At 40.4% G+C, this 23828-nt stretch overlaps 1 pseudogene; it reads right to left on the bottom strand.

Moving 5' to 3' along the window:
* Positions 1–14: 14 nt before the first annotated feature.
* Positions 15–23457, bottom strand: LOC126714957 (alpha-dioxygenase PIOX-like; annotated as a pseudogene).
* Between the last annotated feature and the right edge of the window lie 371 nt (positions 23458–23828).

The raw sequence follows: 23828 nt of genomic DNA, 5'->3' as shown, positions 1-23828 counted from the left end.
ATAATAAATAGCATTCACTTAGGAACACGAAAATAGACGAGAATTGTGAGAATTTGGAGGTGAATCCCACACTGAGAAAGCACTTGTAGAGTTCATCCATTTCATTACCATTATTGGGTAATGACGGTCTAGCACATCTTTCAAACTCTCTGTACTATTAACCCATTCGAGTCCTTTTTTGTTATATGTCTCCTCATTGAAATAGCTTGTAAAAAACCTATCTGCTTCCAATCTCCTGCATCCAACCCAAAATTGCATATTATAGCACACATAACCCAAAATTCAATATTGGGTGATTATAGGTTTATATTGCACATTTTTTGCAAATGTGTACAACATTGTACACATTTGGTAACTCTACAATATAAATCTTACATTACTTGTACAATGTAAACTAAGAATTTTCCTTCAATATTATTTTTAATATAATTCAATATGTTACTTATAACAACGTGACATTTGACCTACTTGTTTCACATCTAACTTGCATTCAATGGTGTAACTTTGAAATAAAGGAATATGAACCATTTTTTGCACATCATTTCACTTAATCTACCTCTAATTTCCTTTTGGGTCTTCAAATTTCATGAACCTTTACCATTAGACAAGACTATGGCAATTTTTTTCACCTCCCACAATTTTCTTCTAATAAAAATTAATTAATTGGATCCATTTTCTGTTTTTTCACAATGGATTCAAGAAAGACTATTCTATCTTCCTTACATATTTGTGGTTTTGCTTTATTACCTTGTTGCCATCACTAGGAATATTACAAAAGCTGTCTCACTAATAGCAAATCCTTTGATCTTCTTCTCTGCCATGAGACCCACAAGCAAATCGAGTTCTTCAACATCATCACCGTACACTTCCTTAAGTGTTTGAATTGCTTCTTTATCCTCTGTTAGATCTTCCCATTTCGAAATTGGTATCAAAAGCAAAGCCCTACGGAACTCATTGTACCTTGCAATTTTCTTCTCCCTGTACCTGTAGACTACATTATGTATAGAGCATAAAAAATGAGCACCACATTGTAAATCAATTTTTTATTTTTTATTTTTTTTGAAGTGCATTGTAAATCAATTATATAAATAAAAGATCAAGATTAGTTATTACTAGTCGACTACCTTCAGGAGCCGCAAGGTCCACATGATCAGGCCTATCTTGTCCACCCATATCTTGGGTTATAAGGTCTCCGAACCATGTAGGATAATTCCAAAGCTCTAAGGCCCCGGAAGCTTGGTGGCCCATTGAAACCATTTGCCTATCAAACCCAAATTTCGCCAAGGCCTCTTCTCATTTACGACCTATCAAATTTGGCATAGGAACCCTAAAAAACAACAATAATAATAATTAAGACAAAATGTCTAGTGTACAAGCACTTTTCATGAAACTTGTATGGACTAATTTGATGCTTAATAAAAGAGGGTTATAATCTTCAATCAATGGTAGAGATTTGTTGGGTCTTGGTGTGACCAAGATGTCCCTTAGGTGAAGATTATTAGGTAGAAGTGAGTGCAATCGATAAGCACTAACAAACTCTTCAGTCAAAGAGTAGGGAATACCGTGATTATTTGATTTCTTTTGGCCCACTAAACCTCCCAGGATTGCTCCTCCCACGTGCCCAAATGTATCCTTGAATTTCTTTCCCAATAATCCATACCTGAAATAGAATTTCAAAATCATAATAACAATCAATCTTGAACTTTTGATCATCCTTTAGGTGTTATAGTCATTCTATAGTTGAGATAATATACTACTTAAAAGTATTATATGTGAAAATTTCATCATTTAGCAATGCAAAAAATGAAATTATAGATGATGCATGTAAGCTTGTGCACAAAATTTCATTTTCTATTCTTGAAAATAAACCACAAAAATCGCCCCTTTTGCTTTCAATTTTCTTCCTATGTAAATATATAGACAGAGAAGGTGATCAATCCAACAAATTAACTATGTAATTATCTTTGCTGAAAAATAAAGATTACCAGTTACCACGCATCCCTGCAAGCAACATATCAGTTTTAAGGAGCTCTACAGTCCAATCTATGGTATGGATCTTAGCAATCACTGCGGATGTCACTAGCCTTGCATAGCGATATAATTCTTCATCATCCAGGCTTGGATATTCTTTCTAAAAACATCGTGAAAATGAAGTAGTTGAGTTCAGCTAATTCAATTGAAAAGTGGTCAATATTCACATGCCACGGCTCATCAAATCCCAAAAACAAGTAATTGAATCACATTTTTCGTTTTTTGGATCATAAAGTACTACCTACCTTGAGGGCGTCGCAGACTGCATTGTGTTCTTTAATGAAGAGGGCCTGTAGTGTTGAGACACCAATCCAACTATTACGAACATATCCTGACACAGCAATGCCATCTTGGTCATGGAGAAGAAGACCATCTGGTGATATTTTGAGCTTCCCATCTTTGAGTGTTCTCACTTAATTTATTCAACGTTTTTACATTGCTCCCATATATAACACTTCCATCCCTAATATTCACCGTCATTCATGTGAAGTTTAGGAAATTTGAAAAAAAGAAAAAAAGAAAAAAAAAGTGAGAACTAAAAAATAATTACATAACTAGTGTTTTGTCATGGTCACTATTTATTTATTTATTTATTGTGCAAAGTGTTAACAAATAATATAGCAAAGTAAAATAGTTATAATTGGAAATTGATGCAAAGGATACTAAGCCTATATTTGGATGGGCTCGAGTAACTTCTTGTGTTATGCTATAATGACTAATTAATCACTACATTCAGTTTATTATAGAGGGCTCTACTTTGTACTTAAAGACTTTTATTTATGCTTTTTTGTTTGGAATTGGCACACTTTAAATAATAGAAATGTAAAGTGTAAACTAGTTTCTTACCACCATGGCGTACGAGTATTCCATGTACCAGTCTTGATTTTATCAAAGCCAGTTGCAACCTCATTTGTCTTGTAAAATTTGAAAGACTTGAGGGGGCATTGGTTTGCAACTTCTCTAGGTGCAATCAACTCAATCTACGATGGTTTTATCCAAAAGATAAAATATATATTTACATATTTAAGCATTGTACTTTTTTTTCCTTCAAAAATTATACAAATTTTTCTAAATTGTGTTGTCTATAAAGCATACCTGATTGGTATCCTCCAAGTGATCGACCTAATCATGTATCATTAGCTGAATCCAAGAAACTGCTATCATGTTGAATTGCTTTCCTGTGTCTTTGAATTTTCTCCGAGCAAGAAGTTTTGTGGCCACCACCATTGGATCTGGTTTCATTAACTACATGTTGTCCCAGCCAAGTTAATTATAATGAGTTGCAAATTCACTCAATATGTGTGGAAAAATGTAATATGATTATTTTATAAGAATATGGTATAAAATTTGTAGGTTAAATAGTATATGTGTGCGTGTGAGAGTGATTTAAAAGTATTTTCTATCTTTTTATAAATTTTATGTAATGGAATATATAATATATGTTAAAGTTTCTCTATAACTCAAGAGACAAGAAAAATTATTATTTTCATTTAAAATGATTCTATTTCATTATTTAGGTTAAACTATTTTATAAATTTAAAGTTGTGTCAAGTGTCACACTATTTAAAATTTTAAATAATATAATACTCTATTAAATCCATATATTAAAATTTTAACCATGAAAGAATCCTTCTAGGGACATTACGAAAAATCACAATAATTTCACCATGTTAGCTTACCGCCTACCTTTAAAAAATTCAAATTGAAAATTGTAATGAGCTTATTTGTGATGATAGGTTAAATTAATAATACTATGAAATTGTTGTAAACTTTAATGGTATCACTAGCTTTATTTGAACTTAAAATTGACTTCCCCCCCCCACCCCCACCCCCACACCCACACCCACAAAAGGTACCCCCACCCAGCCTATCCACTTTGAGCCATCACCCCCATCCCCTACAAAGACTTTTTTTTTTTTTGGTTGGGGGCTAACATTGAAAATGAAAACCAAAAAACAGATTTTAGAATTAACTTTCTTTTTTTTTTTTTTTTTTTTTACAATACAAAAATTTTCGTTAAAAATTATACAACAAAATTTCTTTTAAAATCCTTACAGCATATGTGAAATCACATACAAAAAGAAAAAAATAACAAACTTTTTTAAATAACAAAGAATATCACCAGTCTTATGAAATGGACATATAATACTTGTAAGGATCAGATTTGACTTCCTATCCCAAAAGATGGATGGACCTGAGCCCAAAAAGTCCAAAACAATGAATTTATAGAGAGTGAGTTGGAAAATTGGGCTAAAATGAAATGGACAACCAATAAAGTAAATTCAAATGATAAGAACAGGAAGCTAGATTGATTTAAACTAGAGAAAATTGTCCTCGGCGCAATCCGAAGAGATTAGTTCTTATATAATTCTCACAAGTTTGGTTACAAATTTGATTCCTAATTGCTACAGTGTTTTCCTCTTCTTTCTCGATCCCTCTCTCCTACTACTTCCTTCCCCTTTTATACTCTCTTCTCCCTTCATCTTTACCCTCCACGTGCAGATCAGATGGTTGGTGTTGATCATTGTCCCATCAGCACCTTCCATAAGTTTTCATGTAGTATATGTAAAATTGAAAATCACTGTTTAGGTATCACCTCCACATTAATGCGGTTAGAGAGTTAACTACAAAGCATTTATTGCGATGGTAGCAACTTTCTCCTTAGATATTTTAGGACTTTCCCCTATCCTATGTTTCTACAATGCCCATCCATACCAACAGAACTTCCTGGAACGTTCCCCTGGATGGTATACCACTTCTTCTGACCTTGGTCTTGGTTAGCCGAGAAGGCATTCATCCTTGGCCCACCCTCTCGGGCCATTATGACAAAAACTAACTTCTTCATTTACCAACATGGGCTCCCTTGACAACGTTTACTCCTCCTCAAACGATCTTTCATTCTCGGATTAGGCCTCAGGCTCAATATCTACATAGATAATGAGCTCCTGGCCCAATGCCCCTACAATAACCTCTCGAGATTCTTCTTTTTGGCTCCTTGGCAAGAAAGGAGGATTTCGACGTCACCTTAGCTAGTTCGTGCCCATCACACATCACCTATGTTTGTGTAGATGCCTTTTTAACTGCCCAAGACACGCTCCTGACACTTCGGCATACGAGAAGCACTCTTCATTAAATTTTTACAGCTTTCTGTTCCCCACGTTCTACAGCGTGTTGCAAATTTAACAGTTGAGGATTCTGCTGGAACATGGGCGGGAACTTTCCCACTCTATAGCTTTCTCTTTGATATAAAAATCACTTAAATTAATCACTCACCTTACTTTAGCATTCACTTAGCTCTAGCACACTGAACCTACCGACCTTCCCAACTCTGCTCTTACAAATACCAAAAGTCCGTCCGAGGATACTCTTCTCTCTTCTGTAAGTTTTCATAAATCCCTTTCACTTTATTTTTCCACACACTTTTCTTTTCTTAGTGTCCTTTCCTCCTCGGCTCTTTTTCATTTTCATTATCTTTTTAGTGCGCCCAATTCTCCCTTAGGAATGGGTAGATTCAAAAGTTTGGTAGACTCTGAGAAGGGAATAAAGCGCTTTAGAGCTCTGTACAAGATCCCTCCAGGGGTAGGAATTAGGTACTGTAAAGAGGGGTAGTGGCACAAAGACAGGCAAGAGGGAGAGGTAGTAATCCCGATGATTGCCTTTATAGAAGGAAGGATGAGAATCCCTATGAGTAGAGTTACTAGGGACTACCTTAGGGCTCATAGGTTGGCCCCCACCTAGTGCGCCCCAAACATGTTTAGAATTCTAGGGAGTGTAAATGCCCTTAATGAAAAGATGGGCTTAGGGTTGACCCACCACAATGTCAACTGGGTGTACAACCTTCACCACCTAAAGGGGCAGGGATATTACCTAAAATCTAGGTACCCTGAAGTTAGGCTTATCTAGTGCCTCCCCGATTCAAACAAGGGCTTAAACAAAGATTTTTTGATCGTGTCCGAGAAGTGGCAAGACGGCCTCCCATACCCGACGAGAGAAGGGACACCAGGTAGGGTCTTAGGTCTAGGTGATGTATTTGTACTTAAGTTTCTCTTTAATTCGCGTTATTTCTTGCTGATGATATTTTTTGTTACTCTTAATGATTTTGCAGATAAGAACGCTACTATGCCTAATTTCAATCTTGTGAACGAGTTAAGTTTGGACAAGATCTTGAAGGCCGAGGTGTTCGTACACTCGGATGGCCAACTTAGGGCAGCACACGTCATCCTTGTCTACACACCTATATCCAAGACCTTCTAGGCGCCAAAGTGTGTCATTAAGGCACGGGACCCACATCTTCATCGGATAAGTGTAGCCGTGCTGGGTTTCCTCATTTTTGGTCCAATACTAGAGGGTGTCCTTACCACCACCTCGATACTAGAAGGAGTACCTAAGGTAGAGGCTTCCTCTTCCCGTCCTATCAATAAGAAGGAAAGGGAAGAAAAAGAAAAAGAAGAAGGAGAAATATTTGAAGTGTTCGATTCCGAGGACGACTTCAAGGTGTTCAACCGGCCACTATCTCCAATTGAAGAAAGCCAAGTACAAAAGGCCTCCCCCATTCTAGACAACATGGGAATACAACGCAAGCCGAGGACCGGTTTCTTGGACGTAATGGAGTCTACCTCGAGAAGAATGCCCCAGCTAAACTCCCTCCTTCCCTTCCCACTCAGCCTCCTTGAATTGATCCTGCTGATCATAAAAGAAAGAGGGATCAAAGGAACCAAGACTTAGGGGAGTAAGGTAAGGGTCCTCTTCCTAAGGACGCCGAGCCCCAAAAGGGGGCAAAACAGGCCAGGATGACCCAAAACCTGGCTGATAAAAGAGCTGAAACTCAGGTTGGGGTTCCCACCTGGGCACCTCCCCTTGTCCTGGATGAAGCCCCCCTTCTCTCTGATGCATCCATCAGGAATTCCCATCAAGAGAAGGCGGGTTATGTTGCTGATGCATTGGAGCAAGCCTTGTTGCTACCTGCAGATATGTCCGATCTAAGGACTATGAGGAAATATGAAGTGTTCCTCAGTCTGAAGAGGGACTTGGCCTAGGTAATTCTATTAATAACTTTTGTCACTTTTACTTTCATAGCATTAATTTTTCTTGTACCTATACTCATCTTTGACTTTCTTAACTCACATGTCTTCTTGTCGCTGTTTGTTTGTTATATTTTTCCTTTTGTAGGCAATTTAGGCTACCCATAAAGTTAAGGAGATAGTTATCAACTCTCATAGACTAGCCAAGGACGATGAGGGTAGGCGCATTGCCGCCATGAAGGCCTTTGAGGTAGCTGAGAAGAAGTCTCAAGACCTCACAGCTAAGCTAGCAGAGGTTGACCATGCTAAGAAGAGTGCTGAGTCTGCCTTGAATGTGGTGGAGAGGCAGGCCAAGGGTCAGAGGGTACTTCTCTGTCAGGCCGAGGAACAATTGGCCGCCTCCAAAGAACAAATTGCTACTCTCAAAAAGAAGTTGGAGGAGACAGAGAAGGCTCAAGATCAAGCAGAGCAGAATGGCTACGACATAGGAGTGGTCGAGACCGAAAAGGCCTTAAGGGCTGAGGTCGTGGGGGTGTGCAGACATTATTGCTCCGAAGTATAGGATAAGGCCTTCAACCAGGTTGGGGTTGTGGCCTATTCTGCTCTTAGGAGGGCAGAAAATGTGTATTACCCCTCGGCCATACGCATCTCAGGCTTCTCGGGCTTTAGGGTCGAGCTGGTCCCCTTGAAGGCAAGTGAAGTTCAAGGCAACCCATCCAAAGCTCCTTCTGCGGCCAACACCTCTTCCTAGGAAGCAGGGTGGGCCGAGGACACTGCAAAGTTGGGGGATGTCAATAAAGAAGTAGTCCAAGATGTTGCCCTGCCTCTAGTTGCCTCCAAAGAGCCCTCAAAGGAAAAAGAGGCTTCTTAAAGCATGAAGCTGGTGCTGGCCACCCTTTCCATACCCCTAAAGGAGGATCCCAAAGGCAAGGCCCAAGTGTCCACCACGACTGCATCTACTCAGCCTCCCAAGAACCCAAAAGACAAACTTGTAATAAAAATAAAGCAAATAGATTGTTCAATTTTTTTTTTTTTTTTCTATCTGAACTCCGTAATTATGTCAAGCTTTTGTAGTTCACTTGTCTCTTTTGGAGGTTCAATATTAATGAAAATTGCAAGTCTTTCCCTTATAATTTTGATGCCAACACTGATCCAAACTTAACCTTTTTTTGATTCAACACTTGAGAAAAAAAGTGATAATGAGGTATATCTTGAACTTTCGATTTGCATAATTGGCAGTATAATTCTCACATATCCCATGATCAGTAGCGAAAAATTGTTAAATATATTAAGTCTATCACCTTGACAGAGCATAGTTTTAACTTTTAAGGATATACACAGTAATGCAGCATACATACATGCTTAAACTTACTTTGTACCCTACTCATTAACAAGTTTAAAGGATCAGAGGCATATCCAAGTCTTACACAAATTCAGGTATGCCTGTAAATGCTTTAAATGCTGCTCATGAGCACCCATTTGATCCTTAAGTATGTAGTCCGAAAAGTTTAAAATAACTAAGGCTTTGCCCTGACACTTGACAAAATGATAGGAGATATTAATTTACCCAAAGTATATAGTCCGAGGAGTCAGGCATAACTAAGGTTCTGTTTAATACTTAGAAAAATGATTTAACATATCAATTTACCCAAGGTATGTGGTCTAAGGATCCAGGCATGACCAAGGTTCCGTTTGATACGTAAATAGATGTCAGGGAGTATTAATTTACCCAAAGCATGTGGTCCGAGGAGTCAGGCATAGCTAAGATTCTATTTAATACTTAGAAAAATGATTTACCATATCAATTTACCCAAGGTATGTGGTCCGGGGATCCAGGCATGACCAAAGTTCTGTTTGATTCGTAGATAGATGTCAGGGAGTATTAATTTACTCAAAGCATATGGTCCGAGGAGCTAGGCATAGTTAAGGTTCTATTTAATATTTAGAAAAATGATTTAACATATCAATTTACCCAAGGTATGTGGTTCGAGAATCCAGGCATGACCAGGGTTCTGTTTGATACGTAGATAGATGTCAGGGAGTATTAATTTACCCAAAACATGTGATCCAAGGAGCCAGGCATAACTAAGGTTCTATTTAATACTTAGAAAAATGATTTAACATATCAAATTACCCAAGGTATGTGGTTCGAGGATCCAAGCATGACCAAGGTTCTGTTTGATACGTAGATAGATGTTAGGAAGTATTAATTTACCCAAATTATGTGGTCCAAGGACCCAGGCATATCAATTTACCTAAGGTATGTGGTCCGAGGATCCAGGCATAACCAAGGCTTTGTTTGATATTCAAACAAATAGCAGAAAGCAAAGCGCATAATACAACAAACCCAAATTCGGTAAAGAAAGCTTTCATTAATAATGATATCTTCTTAGGTTGTTTACATTCCAAGGGTGTGGTACAACTTTTTCCTCTAGATCTTCAAGGAAATAAGCTCCTATTCCAGCCACTGATGTGATACGATATGGCCCTTCCCAATTGGGTCCCAATTTTCCCCATGCTAGGTTTTTCGCAGTTCCTAGACCTTTCTTTGGACCAAGTCTCTAGGTGCTAGTGGCCTTAGCTTTACGTTGGCATTATACCCTTTCTTGAGCTTGTGTTGATAGTAGGCCAATTGGACTATAGCACTTTCTCTTCATTCTTTAATTAAGTCTAAGCTCTTCTCCAATAACTGATTGTTGCTGCTCGGAGTGAAAGAACTCGTTCTTAGTGTGGGGAATCCAATTCTAGAGGAATAACTGCCTCAATCCCATAAGTCATTGAAAATGGAGTCTCCCCAGTAGGCCTACGAGGTGTTGTTTGGTATGTCCAAAGGACGTGTGGCAACTCTTCTACCCACCATCCCTTTGAGTGGTCTGGCCTCTTTTTAAACCCACTCACTATGACCTTATTGATAGCTTCAGCCTGTCCATTCCCCCTATGGATATACCGGGGAGGAGTATCTATTTGATATGCCCAGGTCACAACAATACATCCTTAAAGCCTTGCTATCAAACTGAAGATCGTCGTTTGAGATGAGGGTGCGAGGGATTCCAAATCAAGTGACAATATTTTTCCAAACAAATCTCTTGGTATCCATATCTCTGATATTTGCCAATGGTTTAGCTTCAACCCATTTGGTGAAGTAATCTGTGCCGACCAACAAATATCTCTTATTTCCTGCTGCCTTAGGGAAAGGACCTACAATGTCCAAACCCCATTAAGCAAATAGTCAAGGACTGGTTAAAGGATAAAGGGCACCTCCCGGTTAGTGAATGCTTGGTGCAAATATCTGGCTTTGGTTACAATTCTTCACGTATTCTTGTGCCTCCCTCTGCATATTTGGCCACCAATACCCCTGAGTAAGGGCTCTATGAGACAAAGATCTACCCCTCGTGTGGCTTCCATAAATCCCTTCATGTAATTCTTCTAGAAGTAGCTCAACTGCTTTAGGGTGTATGCATAGCAAATATGGGCTAGAAAAGGATCTCTTATACAACTTTTAGTCCTCGGACAACCAAAACCGAGGAGCTTTCCTCTGTACCTTGTCAACTTCGAACTTACTCTCAAGCAGGACATCTTCCTTAAGGAATAGGACAATAGAATCCATCCATCCAACTAGGCCTCACCCTTATTTGATGAACATAAACCCCATCTCCCCCTACTTTAGTAGGTTTACACAAGTCTTCCATAAGGATCACTCGAAGTAAGTTTTGTGCCGAGGATGTTTCCAACGTGGTAAGAGAGTCAGCATGTGTATTCCTACTTCTATGGATTTGTGACAAATTAAATGACTGAAATCCAGACTGTAAATGTCTAACCTGATTCAAATATTCCTGCATTCTGAGATCTCTAGCTTCTAACTCTCCTTGAACTTGGCCCACTACCAGTCTTGAGTTAGAGAACATTTCCACTGCTTTTCCACCCATCTTCTGAACCATGGTCATCCCTACCAACAAAGTTTCTTACTCAACTTCATTGTTTGTGGTCAAGAAGGCCAATCTCAAGGAGGTAGACCTTCCAAGACAAAGGTTCTTGTAAGGAGATTACACCAACTGATTTTCCATCCATGTTTTGCTCCTCCAACCTATCTTCTAATGGGGTTTCGACAAACTCAGCCACCAGGTCAGCGAGGACCTGACCCTTGATAAAGGTCCAAGGCATGTACTTGATGTCAAAAGCTCCGAGGATCGTACCCCATTTGGCAATCCTCCCAGTGTAACCAGCGCTTTGAAGTAGAGATCTAAGTGGAAGTTGGGTTAGGACAACAACCGTGTGTGATTGAAAGTAGTGGGGGAATTTACGCGTAGCATGTACAACTACCAAAATGGCCTTCTCCAGGGGTAAGTAACGAACCTCGGCTTCATGAAGTGACTTGCTCACATAATAGACTAGCCTCTGTACACCACTATCAACCTGTACAAGTACCAAGCTTACCGCATGGGAAGCCACATCAATATAGGTGAACAAAACCTCATCCACCTCGGGTTTGGACATAATGGGTGGCCGGGAAAGATACTCCTTCAACTATCGGAAAGCCAGGACACACTCCTCAGTCCATTCAAATCCCTTCCACTTGTTCAATAATTAAAAGAAAGGTTTACACCTGTCCGCTGACCGAGAAATGAATCGGTTTAGGGTGACAGTCATCCCTGTTAACTTCTGGACCTCGTTGGGATTCCGAGGTGGTTGTAAATTTTTTATTGCTTTAATTTGGTCGGGGTTAACTTCAATTCCGCGATGTGTAACCATGTACCCCAAGAACTTCCCTGATCTAACACCAAAAGAATATTTAGAAGCGTTGAACCATAGCTTATGTCTCCTCAAGATCTCAAAGATATTGCTAAGGTTGTTAACATGCTCAGATTTCAACTTACTCTTCACTACCATGTCGTCTATATATACTTCAATATTCTTGCCTAACTATGATTCAAACGTCCTAGTCACCATCCTCTGATAAGTGGACTCTGCATTTTTCAATCCAAAAGGTATTACCTTGTAATGGTAGTTTCCAATAGGAGTGATGAAAGCTGTTTTCTCCTGATCTTCCTGGGCTAAAGGTATCTGGTGGTAGCCTTGAAAGACGTACAAAAAGCTCATCTGAGAATGACTCACAGTGGCATACACTAACTGATCTATCCAAGATATAGGGAAATGATCTTTTAGGCAAGCCTTGTTTAGGTCTGTGAAGTCCACGCATACCTACCACGTTCCATTTTTCTTCTTCACAACCATAGTATTGGCTAGCCACTTAGGGTAGAAAACTTGTTTGATAGCCCCAGCCTGTTTAAACTTCATCACCTCATCTTTGATAGCGTCAGAATGATCCTTAAATGAGCACCGAGATGGTTGCTTTTTGGGGGTGGCTGATGGATTAACATTCAAATGATGACAGATGAAACTCGGATCCACCCCTGGAGCTTTATAAGCATTCCATGCGAACATGTCAATGTTTCTTTTGAGAAACTCTATTAGCTCTTCCTTCTCCTGAGGAGGTAGCTCAGCCCTAACCTGAAAAAACTTCTTCGAGTCATCACCTACGACAACTTTCTCTAAATCCTCACACTTTTCCTCCTCGACTGGTCCATCGGCAAGTAACACCGAAGACTTTGACTGCTATAAGTCCCCCCTCAGCAGAAGTCAAGGATTCAGCTGTAGGCTAGTGCATAATTGCGGCCACGAGACATTATCTGGCCATGGACTAACTCCCCACAAGCTCTTCAATCCGGTCCCTTAATGGATACTTCACCTTCAAATGCAGAGTGGAAGAGACGGCCCCTAGGGAAGCCAAGGCCTGGCCACAATGGCCATGTAGGGGAAATATGCATCCACTACAATGAAGTCCACTTCAACAACCTCTGACCCTGCCTGCATGGACAACCTAATTTGACCCTTTGGAATGACAAATTTCCCATCAAAGCTCACCAGAGGTGAATCATAAGCTATCAGGTCCTCAGACTTCAAGTTTAGCCCTCTGTACAAATCAGGGTACATAATCTCTGCACCACTGCCCTGGTCTACCATCACCTTCTTCACATCATACCCTCATATTCTGAGGGTGACCACCAAAGCATCATTGTGTGGCTGGATGGTTCCCATCTTGTCTTTATTCGAAAAACCCAAGGCCGATCGGATCTCTACTCTAGCCCTCTTCGGCTTAGAATTAGGCTCCTCGACTATCAACCGAGCTACAGACATCACCCTGGAAGGATGAGAATAGGTCCTCCCAGATGCAGCAAAGATGACATTAATTGTACCTAACGGGGGCCTTGAAGAAGTGTTCCCTTGAGCCCCTGACCTTAACTGGTCTCCTTGTCCATTGGGGTGATACAAAAACTGATGTAACCTTCCCTCTCTGACTAGTTGCTCCAGGTGGTTCCACAGAGTTTTGCAATCCTTGATGGTATGTCCTCGCTCCTGGTGGTATTGGCAATGGAGCCTTTGGTTGCGCCTCAAGGGGTCTTTTCCCATTTTTTTGTCCATTTGAAGTATGGCTCGTTCTTGAGCTTCTCCAAGACTTGATGCATTGGTTCTCAGAACACAATGTTGATCGCCTAAGGGGCCATAGATTCAGATTGTCCCGTGAAATCCCTTTGAGGTCTATTGTTGTTGTATCGGTCCGACCTGAAATCCCTCATCTCCTGAGGGATAACCTTACCATTCCCTTTGCCTTGCTGCTGGTCTTCCTCGACCCGCTTATACTCATCGATGCGATCCATAAGCTGACGAACATTCCTGATCGGCTTCTTAGTCAAGGACTTTCTCAAATCATTCTTAGTGGGCAGTCCAACCTTGAAGGTCCTTATGGCCACGTCATCAAAATCCCCATCAATCTCATTAAACATCTCCCAGTACTTGTCCGAGTATGTTTTCAAAGTCTCACCCTCTTGCATGGACATGGACAACAGAGAAACCCTACTACACATAATAAAACGAGAGCCAAACGCTCGGGTAAGCTCCTCGAAAGAGCCAATAGAACCTGTGCCCAAACCATCGAACCACCTTATTGCTACAAGCCCCAAGCTAGTTGGAAATACCTTACACATCAAGGTCTCGTTCTTGGAGTGTACAACCATCCTCTGATTAAAGTGACTTACGTGTTCCACAGGGTCTGTACAACCGTTGTATATGGTGAAAGTGTGCTAAGTGAACCACTGAGGAAGTCTCCCTTCCTCAACCTTATGCGTAAAAGGTGATCTGAAAATTTGTTTGAGTGCTCTGCTCATCGCATCATTCCCTAGGCCTTTGGAAGATAAGTTTATGTTTCTGTACTCATGGTAGTATTCCTTATCATACGAGAAAGACTCACTGGGAGGAGTCCTTGATCTCCGCCTATAACAGCCATCCTCTTCTTTGCTAGAAGAGAAATCAGAAAGGAAGGGAGTTCGCCTTCTCTGCTCATGGCGCAGCTCCCTTTTCAACTGATCAATCTTCTGCTGCATGGCTTTGGTATTTTCTTCATGGGAGAAATGGTTACCACCCCGAGAATGGCTTCTACTAGTTTGGGTAGTATGCATACTCCCCTCCCGGTCTCTTCTTCGCTCAAGATTGACAAAGTAATCTTCACGTTAGGACCCCCTAGATTCTACCTGATTTGGACCTAAATCCACCATGGTTGGACGTCAGACTCACTGTAACACCAGAATTTCCCACATACAGCACCAATTGTAAGGACTAGATTTGACTTCTTAGCCTAAAACAATGAATTTACAAAGAGTGTGTTGAAAAACTGGGATAAAATGAAATGGACAACCAATAAAGTAGATTCAAATGATAAGAACAGGTAATTAGATTGATTTAAACTAGAGAAAATCTTCATCGGCGCAATCCTAGGAGATCAGTTCTTATATAATTCTCACAAGTTTGGCTACAAATTTGATTCTTGATTGCTACAATGTTTTCCTCTTCTTTCTTGATCCCTCTCCCCGACTACTTCCTTCCCCTTTTATACTCTCTTCTCTCCTCATCTTTACCCTTCACGTGCAGGCCAGATGGTTGATGTTGATCCCTATCCTATCAGCACCTTTCATAAGTCTTCATGTAGTAACTGTAAAGCTGAAAATCACTGTTCAGGTATCACCTCCATATTAATGCGATTAGAGAGTTAGTTGCAGAGCATTTAATGCGGTGGTAGCAGCTTTCTCCTTTGATATTATAGGACTTCCCCCTGTCCTATGTTTCTGCAATGCCCATCCATACCAACAGAACTTCCTAGAACGTTCCCTTAGACAGTTTACCACTTCTTCTGACCTCGGCCTTGGTTAGTCGAGGAGGCATTCATCCTCGGCCCACCCTCTTGGACCATTATGACCAAAACTAACTTCTTCATTTACCAACACGGGCTCCCTTGACAACGTTTACTCTTCCTCGGACGACCTCTCGTCCTCAGATTAGGCCTCAGGCCCAATATCTACATAGATAATGAGCTCCTAGCCCAATGCCCCTACAATACTCATTGTGAACTATGCGTAAAGAGCATATATGGTTTAACGAGCACACGTAATCGCACTCTTACGTACGTAGGTGAATTTCAACCATATGTAAGAGGGGAATTACATATACTCAGTACCCAAAATCTTTTTTTATGTGATGGAGTGTTGCACGTCTCTCTCTCTCTCTCTCTCTCTCTCTCTCTCTCTATATATATATATATATAAAATAACTTTTGACGAAATAAATATTTATTTTAGATTGTAATTTTTTAAAAATAGATAATGAAACATCTTTAGATTTCCTAGGAATTTTGGTATTAGAGTTCTGTAGGGACACAGTTCGCGTGGGCCCACGGTAGGGTTGGGTTCACACGTAAATGGACCCGTACAATATCATTTGTAGAGAATGGGGTCGAAAGGCTAAACCATGTTTACTCAGCCGTGGTTTAGTTGAGTTGTTCATGCATGATCTAGAGGTGTTCACCCCTTTAGGTCTTTCTTCTTTCCAGAAGAATCCCCCTCATCTTTAGGTTGTATATTTTCCTTTTATATTAGCATGCATTCAATTTCCTTCGTCCACGTGTAGGGTCGGACTTTCCAAGACTGACACCTGTCCCATCAGTTTCAGACCTGAGTTGCTGGGAGTGGTTGAGTAGGCCAAAGAAACACGACTCTGTGAGAGGCAAAGCTCTGTCTAGGGCCGGTAGTATTGGCAGCCTTTCCTAGATATTTTAGATTTCTTACAAGATTATCCCTATACCACTTTTGCCCCTTTCCTTAGTGTAGCTCTGGGCTAACCGAGGGCTGTACCTTCCTCGGCGGCTTCTATGGCCCATTAGTGCTTTGTGTTTATTGGGCTGGGACTACTATCCTCCTCGGCTTGGGCCTTAAGTATCCCCGTGAATAGGTGGATCTGGCCCATCTGTTGTCGGGCCCCACAATAGCCCCTCAAAACCCTGCTATCCAACTCTTCGGTTGGAAAGGTGGGTTTTGATAATACCGAGACTTTATTGCGGCTTATTAAGTTCGGCCCTTGATCAACGTCAGCGACTTCTCACCTCCCCAAGTAATGCGCCGGTCTACGTGACAATTCCCTTGACTTACGCATGAGGCGTTTATTCCGTTTGGATAGCCGTAGTGCGCTTTTAATGTCTTCTTTTTACGAGGTCTCTTAACTCTATCGGTTAAGGATGGCTTGGAGAAACGAAACGGTTTTGCATTTACTAGCAGATTTCTTAGAGGATCGGAACGTGTCACGTACCCTCGTCTTTTTCCCCTATATAAAGAGAGAAGATAAGAGGGTGATTCTCTCATATGCGAATCCCTTAGACTTTTCCCAGAATCCGCCTCTTCCCTCTGGTTATCCCTCATTTGATAACACGTCCACCACAGTGATCAACCATGAATGAATCCCTCCTTTCCCTGAAACACCATATCTTAACGAAACTTGAGATGGCTCGGTCGGGACAAGGATGGTGGAGACTCAAGGTTTGTCTCCCCATTCTTTTAGCCAAAATCCGAAGCAGGGACTCGTCATACCCCATTTCTGGTGTGACTGAGTCGAAAACCTCCCTTGTCATCTCCATCTGCTCTCTCATGAGCATACCTAATTAGGCTCCCCTTCTCCCTCTTTTGCTCCTTTTACTTTCTTTTCATTGCTTCACTCTTCTTCTCCTCCTTCCCGTTTATGTCCTCCATCTTCTTTTTCCCTTGCTTTCTTCAGCAACAAGAGCTTGCTGGAGTGCTTCCATGTGTTCCAATTCTTCTTCCTTGTCCTTCATTATTTTTGTATAAGGTTCTTCTCCTGATATGAGCAGTACTGAGGCATGGATTTCAGAGAGACCTTGAAGGCAGATTCAAAAGACACCTGATGGTTTACTTATTTGTATTACAGATATTGTTATTGTTTTTGCAGTTCATTTTTTGTATAGGCTTGTTTAAGCCCTTCCTTGTACGTTGTAACAAATTTTCATATTAATAAAAGATAGTGTTACTCTATTTCTTATGTCTTGTTTATATATTCTAACAAATGCGAAAGCGCTGCTCGGCATAATAGTATAGAATTTGAATCAATAATGACTAAGGACGAAGTAATCGTTGATAAAATGATGCCACGATAATTTTAACAAAATTATTATTCAATATAACAGTCCGACCAGTAAGGAATGAGACTTATCTTAAAATTAGCAGTGATGGGTGTCAAATGTCCGATTAGGTGTGAGAAGTATTTACCCGAGGACATGTTACCTCTCGGATGAATGGCCTCCTTAGGTTGACGATCATTAGGTTGCTCTGCCATCTCCACGAGGCGTGAGCATTAACCTTTTCCATTATTTAAGCCGAAAAGAATCCCTTCATTAGGGCAGCTGACTTCCAAAGAAGCTTAAGTCCGAGGACTTTGCCAAACCTGGGCTTTGTTCAGGACTTATACGTTTTATCTTACGTACTTGAGTTTTCTCGGAGGCATGAGTCCGAGACTTGGGTTTTGTCGGTATTGAGTTTTACCTTTTAGCATGGGTCCGAGGACCATGCGAGCCTTAGGTTCTGTCCGAGACCAATGTCCGCACCAGTACTTGGTTTCCCTTATCTTTGAGCATTTCCCGATTCGCCCAAAAGTGACTGTCCTCGGCCATGGCCGCTGCTCCGCGTCGGCCAAGGTACCTGGGCCCTTACGCCAAGCGGCCCCGGGTCCACGAATCCACCTAGACTATGAATTAAGAGATATTTCTGCAACTTCTGGCCACGTGGTACTCTCTGATGTCACGATGACCGAAATGCGCCTTTACGAGGCTTTTTAATCTTGTGGTTGCAGTCGATGTTGGAAGTTGAGCCAAGACCACTTTGTCTGTAGTGCTCCTTGGGACGCTGCATGAGTTGACTACCATCATCTTGTCTTTTCAAATAAATAGGAGGGAGAGATGGTTGCGTTATATATAACACCCCTTCTTTCAGTTTTCTCTCACATCACGCTCCCCACATCCGGAGCTCTCCTTTCTTGGCATAACATGTTGAAAACGAGGGTTGGGAATAAAGAACTTCCTCCGCCGCAGAAGCATCGTGTCTTCATGAGGCTTACTACCATAAGACATGGGCGCAGGAAGCACAAATTCAGGAGAATACTCCCTCTCCGCCGAGAGGGAAAAGAATCGTCCCCTCTTTTAGTCAAAATCCGAAGCAGGTTCTGTTCATGCCAGAGTTTTGGTACGGCAGAAGAAGGGTTTTCCTCCCTCAGCGCCTCCGCTTTGCGGTAGGCGTATATTTAGAGAAAGCCCCACCACCTTCAACTCCCTACACCTTTTCTTCAATGGTGTCAGGTTCAAGTTGGATCTCTTTCGCTGTTTGAGTTGTGGGCAAGTGAGAGCTTTGAAGAAGAACAAGGTCTTGGAGCTGTAGCCAACTTCTCCTCTGACCTACTTCCTCGGCTTTTACTTATTTTCTTGTATCTTCCTTTCTTTTGGTCATGTAGTGAACTTTGACACAGACCGGTTCTAGCTTTTCATTGTACATTGTACTGTCTTTTTGCTTTAGTAAGAAATGACGATTTCTTTATTTATTCTGAATGTTGTTCCTTTGATAGAACTACTTTGTGAGTTGGTGTACTCCATGTGTGTGTTTCTCCTTGGCAGTATTCAGGGCAAGGACTCGAGATGTCGATTGAACGCTCTGCAATAAGTGTGAGAATATCGTCTGAGGGTGTCGAACTTTGAATAATTCATCTAAGAGCACGACCAAACGTTGCGTGACTTTGGTGGTGCTTTTGAAAACTTGTTAATCCATTCCATATTGGTCCCTTTAGTGTTAAGGGTTCAAAAGCAGACTAGAGAGTCCATGTAACACAGCTCTTCCATTTAAGTAGTTGATTTCCCCAGAGGCTTGGGTCCGAGGACCATGCAAGGCCTTGGTTCTGTCCAAAACTTGCTTTTTCTTTGTAAGTAGTTGGTTTCCCCAGAGGCTTGGGTCCGAGGACCATGCAAGGCCTTGGTTCTGTCCAAAACTTGCTTTTTCTTTGTAAGTAGTTGGTTTCCCCAGAGGCTTGGGTCCGAGGACCATGCAAGGCCTTGGTTCTGTCCAAAACTTGCTTTTTCTTTGTAAGTAGTTGGTTTCCCCAGAGGCTTGGGTCCGAGGACCATGCAAGGCCTTGGTTCTGTCCAAAACTTGCTTTTTCTTTGTAAGTAGTTGGTTTCCCCAGAGGCTTGGGTCCGAGGACCATGCAAGGCCTTGGTTCTGTCCAAAACTTGCTTTTTCTTTGTAAGTAGTTGGTTTCCCCAGAGGCTTGGGTCCGAGGACCATGCAAGGCCTTGGTTCTGTCCAAAACTTGCTTTTTCTTTGTAAGTAGTTGGTTTCCCCAGAGGCTTGGGTCCGAGGACCATGCAAGGCCTTGGTTCTGTCCAAAACTTGCTTTTTCTTTGTAAGTAGTTGGTTTCCCCAGAGGCTTGGGTCCGAGGACCATGCAAGGCCTTGGTTCTGTCCAAAACTTGCTTTTTCTTTGTAAGTAGTTGGTTTCCCCAGAGGCTTGGGTCCGAGGACCATGCAAGGCCTTGGTTCTGTCCAAAACTTGCTTTTTCTTTGTAAGTAGTTGGTTTCCCCAGAGGCTTGGGTCCGAGGACCATGCAAGGCCTTGGTTCTGTCCAAAACTTGCTTTTTCTTTGTAAGTAGTTGGTTTCCCCAGAGGCTTGGGTCCGAGGACCATGCAAGGCCTTGGTTCTGTCCAAAACTTGCTTTTGTTTCTTTTTATTTGCTTGTTTTCTGAAGGCTTGACTCTTCGAACAAGGTGGGGGGAGCTGGCCTGGTGTTTGAAGCCCCTAGGCTTGTCTATGTCGTCGACGACGTGGAACGTAGCCCCTAGTAAGAGCTTATGTTGGAACATCAGTAATGTGTCGCCGGTGATATAGGCACCTTCGTAGCCCCTTGTTCGACGGAAGCTCAACTTCACCATCGCTCGAGCTAACATGCAAGCCTCCCCACAGACGGCGCCAATTGTAGGGACACAGTTCGCGTGGGCCCACGGTAGGGTTGGGTTCACACGTAAATGGACCCGTACAATATCATTTGTAGAGAATGGGGTCGAAAGGCTAAACCATGTTTACTCAGCCGTGGTTTAGTTGAGTTGTTCATGCATGATCTAGAGGTGTTCACCCCTTTAGGTCTTTCTTCTTTCCAGAAGAATCCCCCTCATCTTTAGGTTGTATATTTTCCTTTTATATTAGCATGCATTCAATTTCCTTCGTCCACGTGTAGGGTCGGACTTTCCAAGACTGACACCTGTCCCATCAGTTTCAGACCTGAGTTGCTGGGAGTGGTTGAGTAGGCCAAAGAAACACGACTCTGTGAGAGGCAAAGCTCTGTCTAGGGCCGGTAGTATTGGCAGCCTTTCCTAGATATTTTAGATTTCTTACAAGATTATCCCTATACCACTTTTGCCCCTTTCCTTAGTGTAGCTCTGGGCTAACCGAGGGCTGTACCTTCCTCGGCGGCTTCTATGGCCCATTAGTGCTTTGTGTTTATTGGGCTGGGACTACTATCCTCCTCGGCTTGGGCCTTAAGTATCCCCGTGAATAGGTGGATCTGGCCCATCTGTTGTCGGGCCCCACAAGTTCAATATGAAGTGAATTATCTTAATAATTTAAATGAATAAATTTTGAAAATGAAAACAAACGAGTGGAAAAAAAAAAAAACTACCATTGTCATGTGGTGAAACAAAATGGTGCATATCTCAAAATAAAAGAAATAACAGTGGTAGAACCGTAGAAGCACACTATAGAATTTCAGTTAGAATGGTCTTTTAAATCTCTCTTAATTTTATTAAAAAAAAAATTGCCTTAAATATATAAATTGTGTTACTAATAATTTTTATTAGTTCCCCCCCCCCCCCCCCAAAATCTCCCTATTAAATTTGTTATATGTTCCTAAATAGTATTATCTTTTCAAAAAATGTAGTAATTTTATAAGAAAATCTAAAACATACACATAATTTTAACAATTATTTCACCAAAAAGAGGAGACAAAAAAGGAAAAAATTAACAAAAAAGAGACAAAAAAGGATTTCAAATTTCCCTCTTCCTCAATCAAAAATAACTCCTCTGCCTTACTTCTGCTTTAATCATGGAAGAAGATTGCATTGCTGTGCACAATTCTTCTTGATCCTCAAAAAACTGCACCACCATTGATATATTACATTGATATATTACTTATTTTACTTATATATTATCTAACATATAAATTGTTTATTGTTATCACCTTCATAAAAATAAGTAATATATCAATGTAATGTCTTATTTGTTATTTGATTTTTTTATGCTTTCATTGATTGCTATTCTAATTTTTAAAATTTTTTAACTTATTAGTAATTTTTAATCATAATTATTATATTTAATGGTTTACAATTCAATTTTCAAATCAAGGTTAAATACCAATTGTCCCATAGTTTAAACTGTTAGAAAATTATGAATTTAATCACTTAACCATAAGTCTAACACTCTCCCTCACTTGTGGGCCTAAACTTCCCCTTAATAAGTGGTAAGTGGGGGGCCCAACAAGTGGAAGTTTAACATTTTAAATGGGAGGTAGAGGAAAGCCAGGGATCGAGTTCAGGATCTCCTGCTCTGATACCATGTTAAATTACCGAGTGTCCCAAAGTTTAAGCTGTTAGGAATTTGTGAATTACATTTATGGACAAGGTAAACTTTATTGAGTTATAACTTATAACTTTTAAACTACCTAACATTAACTTTAACCAATGCATTAAGACATCATTAATTGAACTCTATAACATATACTGATAAAAAATATTAATCATTTTCCTTTTTATCCAGCCCCCTTAAACACAAATTCTTGGTTTTGCCACTAGTCGTAATATACAATGAGACATCACATAGACCATGGGTAGAAATTTTTTTCCCCCAATAAAAAAAAAGTGATAGATTTGAACCTATGACTAATTGAAAAAAAAAATTATAAATACGGTAGATTTGAACTTATGGTGTTGGTTTGGATAGCACTTAAACGTGCTGCGTCTACGTTTTTTTTTTTTTTTTTTTTTTTTTCAGCCGCAACTGTTGACCCAGTCTTTTGTGAACAGTGCACTTACGCACTGTTCACGGGTCCCACAAACTCCACTTTTAATAAACTTTTTCATCAAAAATGAGTCCCACTGTACTATTTACATATTTAAAAATTATTTTGCTACAGTGTTTCAGTTTTCAGCTTTAGCGAAATAAGTTCTATCCAAACAGACCCATGGTCTCAATCATCAACGTCATAATAATTAATTATCTTTTTGTTATAATAAAATTAAGATATCAATTAATTTTTCGTTTAATTGGAATTTGAACTCAAGTTCCTAATTCCAATCAAGAAAAGAAAAGTTCCTTATTCAACATCAACCGTAAGGAATTCAATTTAATGCATCCCACTGTTATTTATTAGAGTAGATATGATATGATAGTACTCATATAGTCCAACAAAGAAATACTATAACCTTTTGGTTTTTTAATACCTTATCCTTTTGATCAACTGAGAGAACATTTCAGCCAAACAAAGTTTCTACTTTGCCTGCATTAGAATTGGAGGGATCGTTGTATTTTCCGTCTACTGTCCGATATGGATAATCCTTGGGGTCAAACTGATCACCAACTGAAGGTTCAACGTTAAACAAATTGTACTTCTGGTAAAGGTGTCGACGGATAAGCAGATAAACCAGACCAATGATCACTGGTAAGCGGTGTCATTTGCAGAACTTATCAGCGGAGTGCACAATCTGCATGAAAACATGAAACATAATGTCACAACAGGTGTGTCTTGAAATAAAAATGATTGAGCCTTAAAGAAATATAAGGTGAGATTTTATTTACAAAGAAGAGGAAAGTGTCTATGAGAGTCATCTTTGCAACAGCTTCATGAAAGTCTTTGTGGATGAATAGATAGAGAGGTGCAGTTAGGAAAGCCCTAACCAAGGCCATAATTACAGACAACAAAGTCTATCGTTCTTGCTCACAAAATCTCTTGTGAAGTATAATCGCAAGCGGGACCTCTATATATGTGGTCACCAAAAGTGGGGGAGGGACTTGTGCGTGTGAAAACAATAAACCATTATAACTACTTCAACAACCTTCTAAGAAATTTCAATTACAGACAAATGTCATAATAAAATCCTATATCAATTTGGCCAACCAAAATTCATGGTTTGTCAATGTGTCATATTCATTTTTTTTAAGTATTAATTTTTGATGCGTCCGGCAGAAGTGTGTGGCTTGAGTAGCACCACCACATGGCATTTTTAAAAAAATTTACCACCACAACTAATTCCATACCAATTTTTATAACATAGTTTTGAAAATGAGTGTTCAAT

The sequence above is a fragment of the Quercus robur genome, chromosome 2, assembly GCF_932294415.1.
Source record: "Quercus robur chromosome 2, dhQueRobu3.1, whole genome shotgun sequence".
Lineage (NCBI taxonomy): Eukaryota > Viridiplantae > Streptophyta > Magnoliopsida > Fagales > Fagaceae > Quercus > Quercus robur.
The sequence above is the reverse complement of the archived record's forward strand: the minus strand, read 5'-3'. Positions and strand labels throughout refer to the sequence as shown.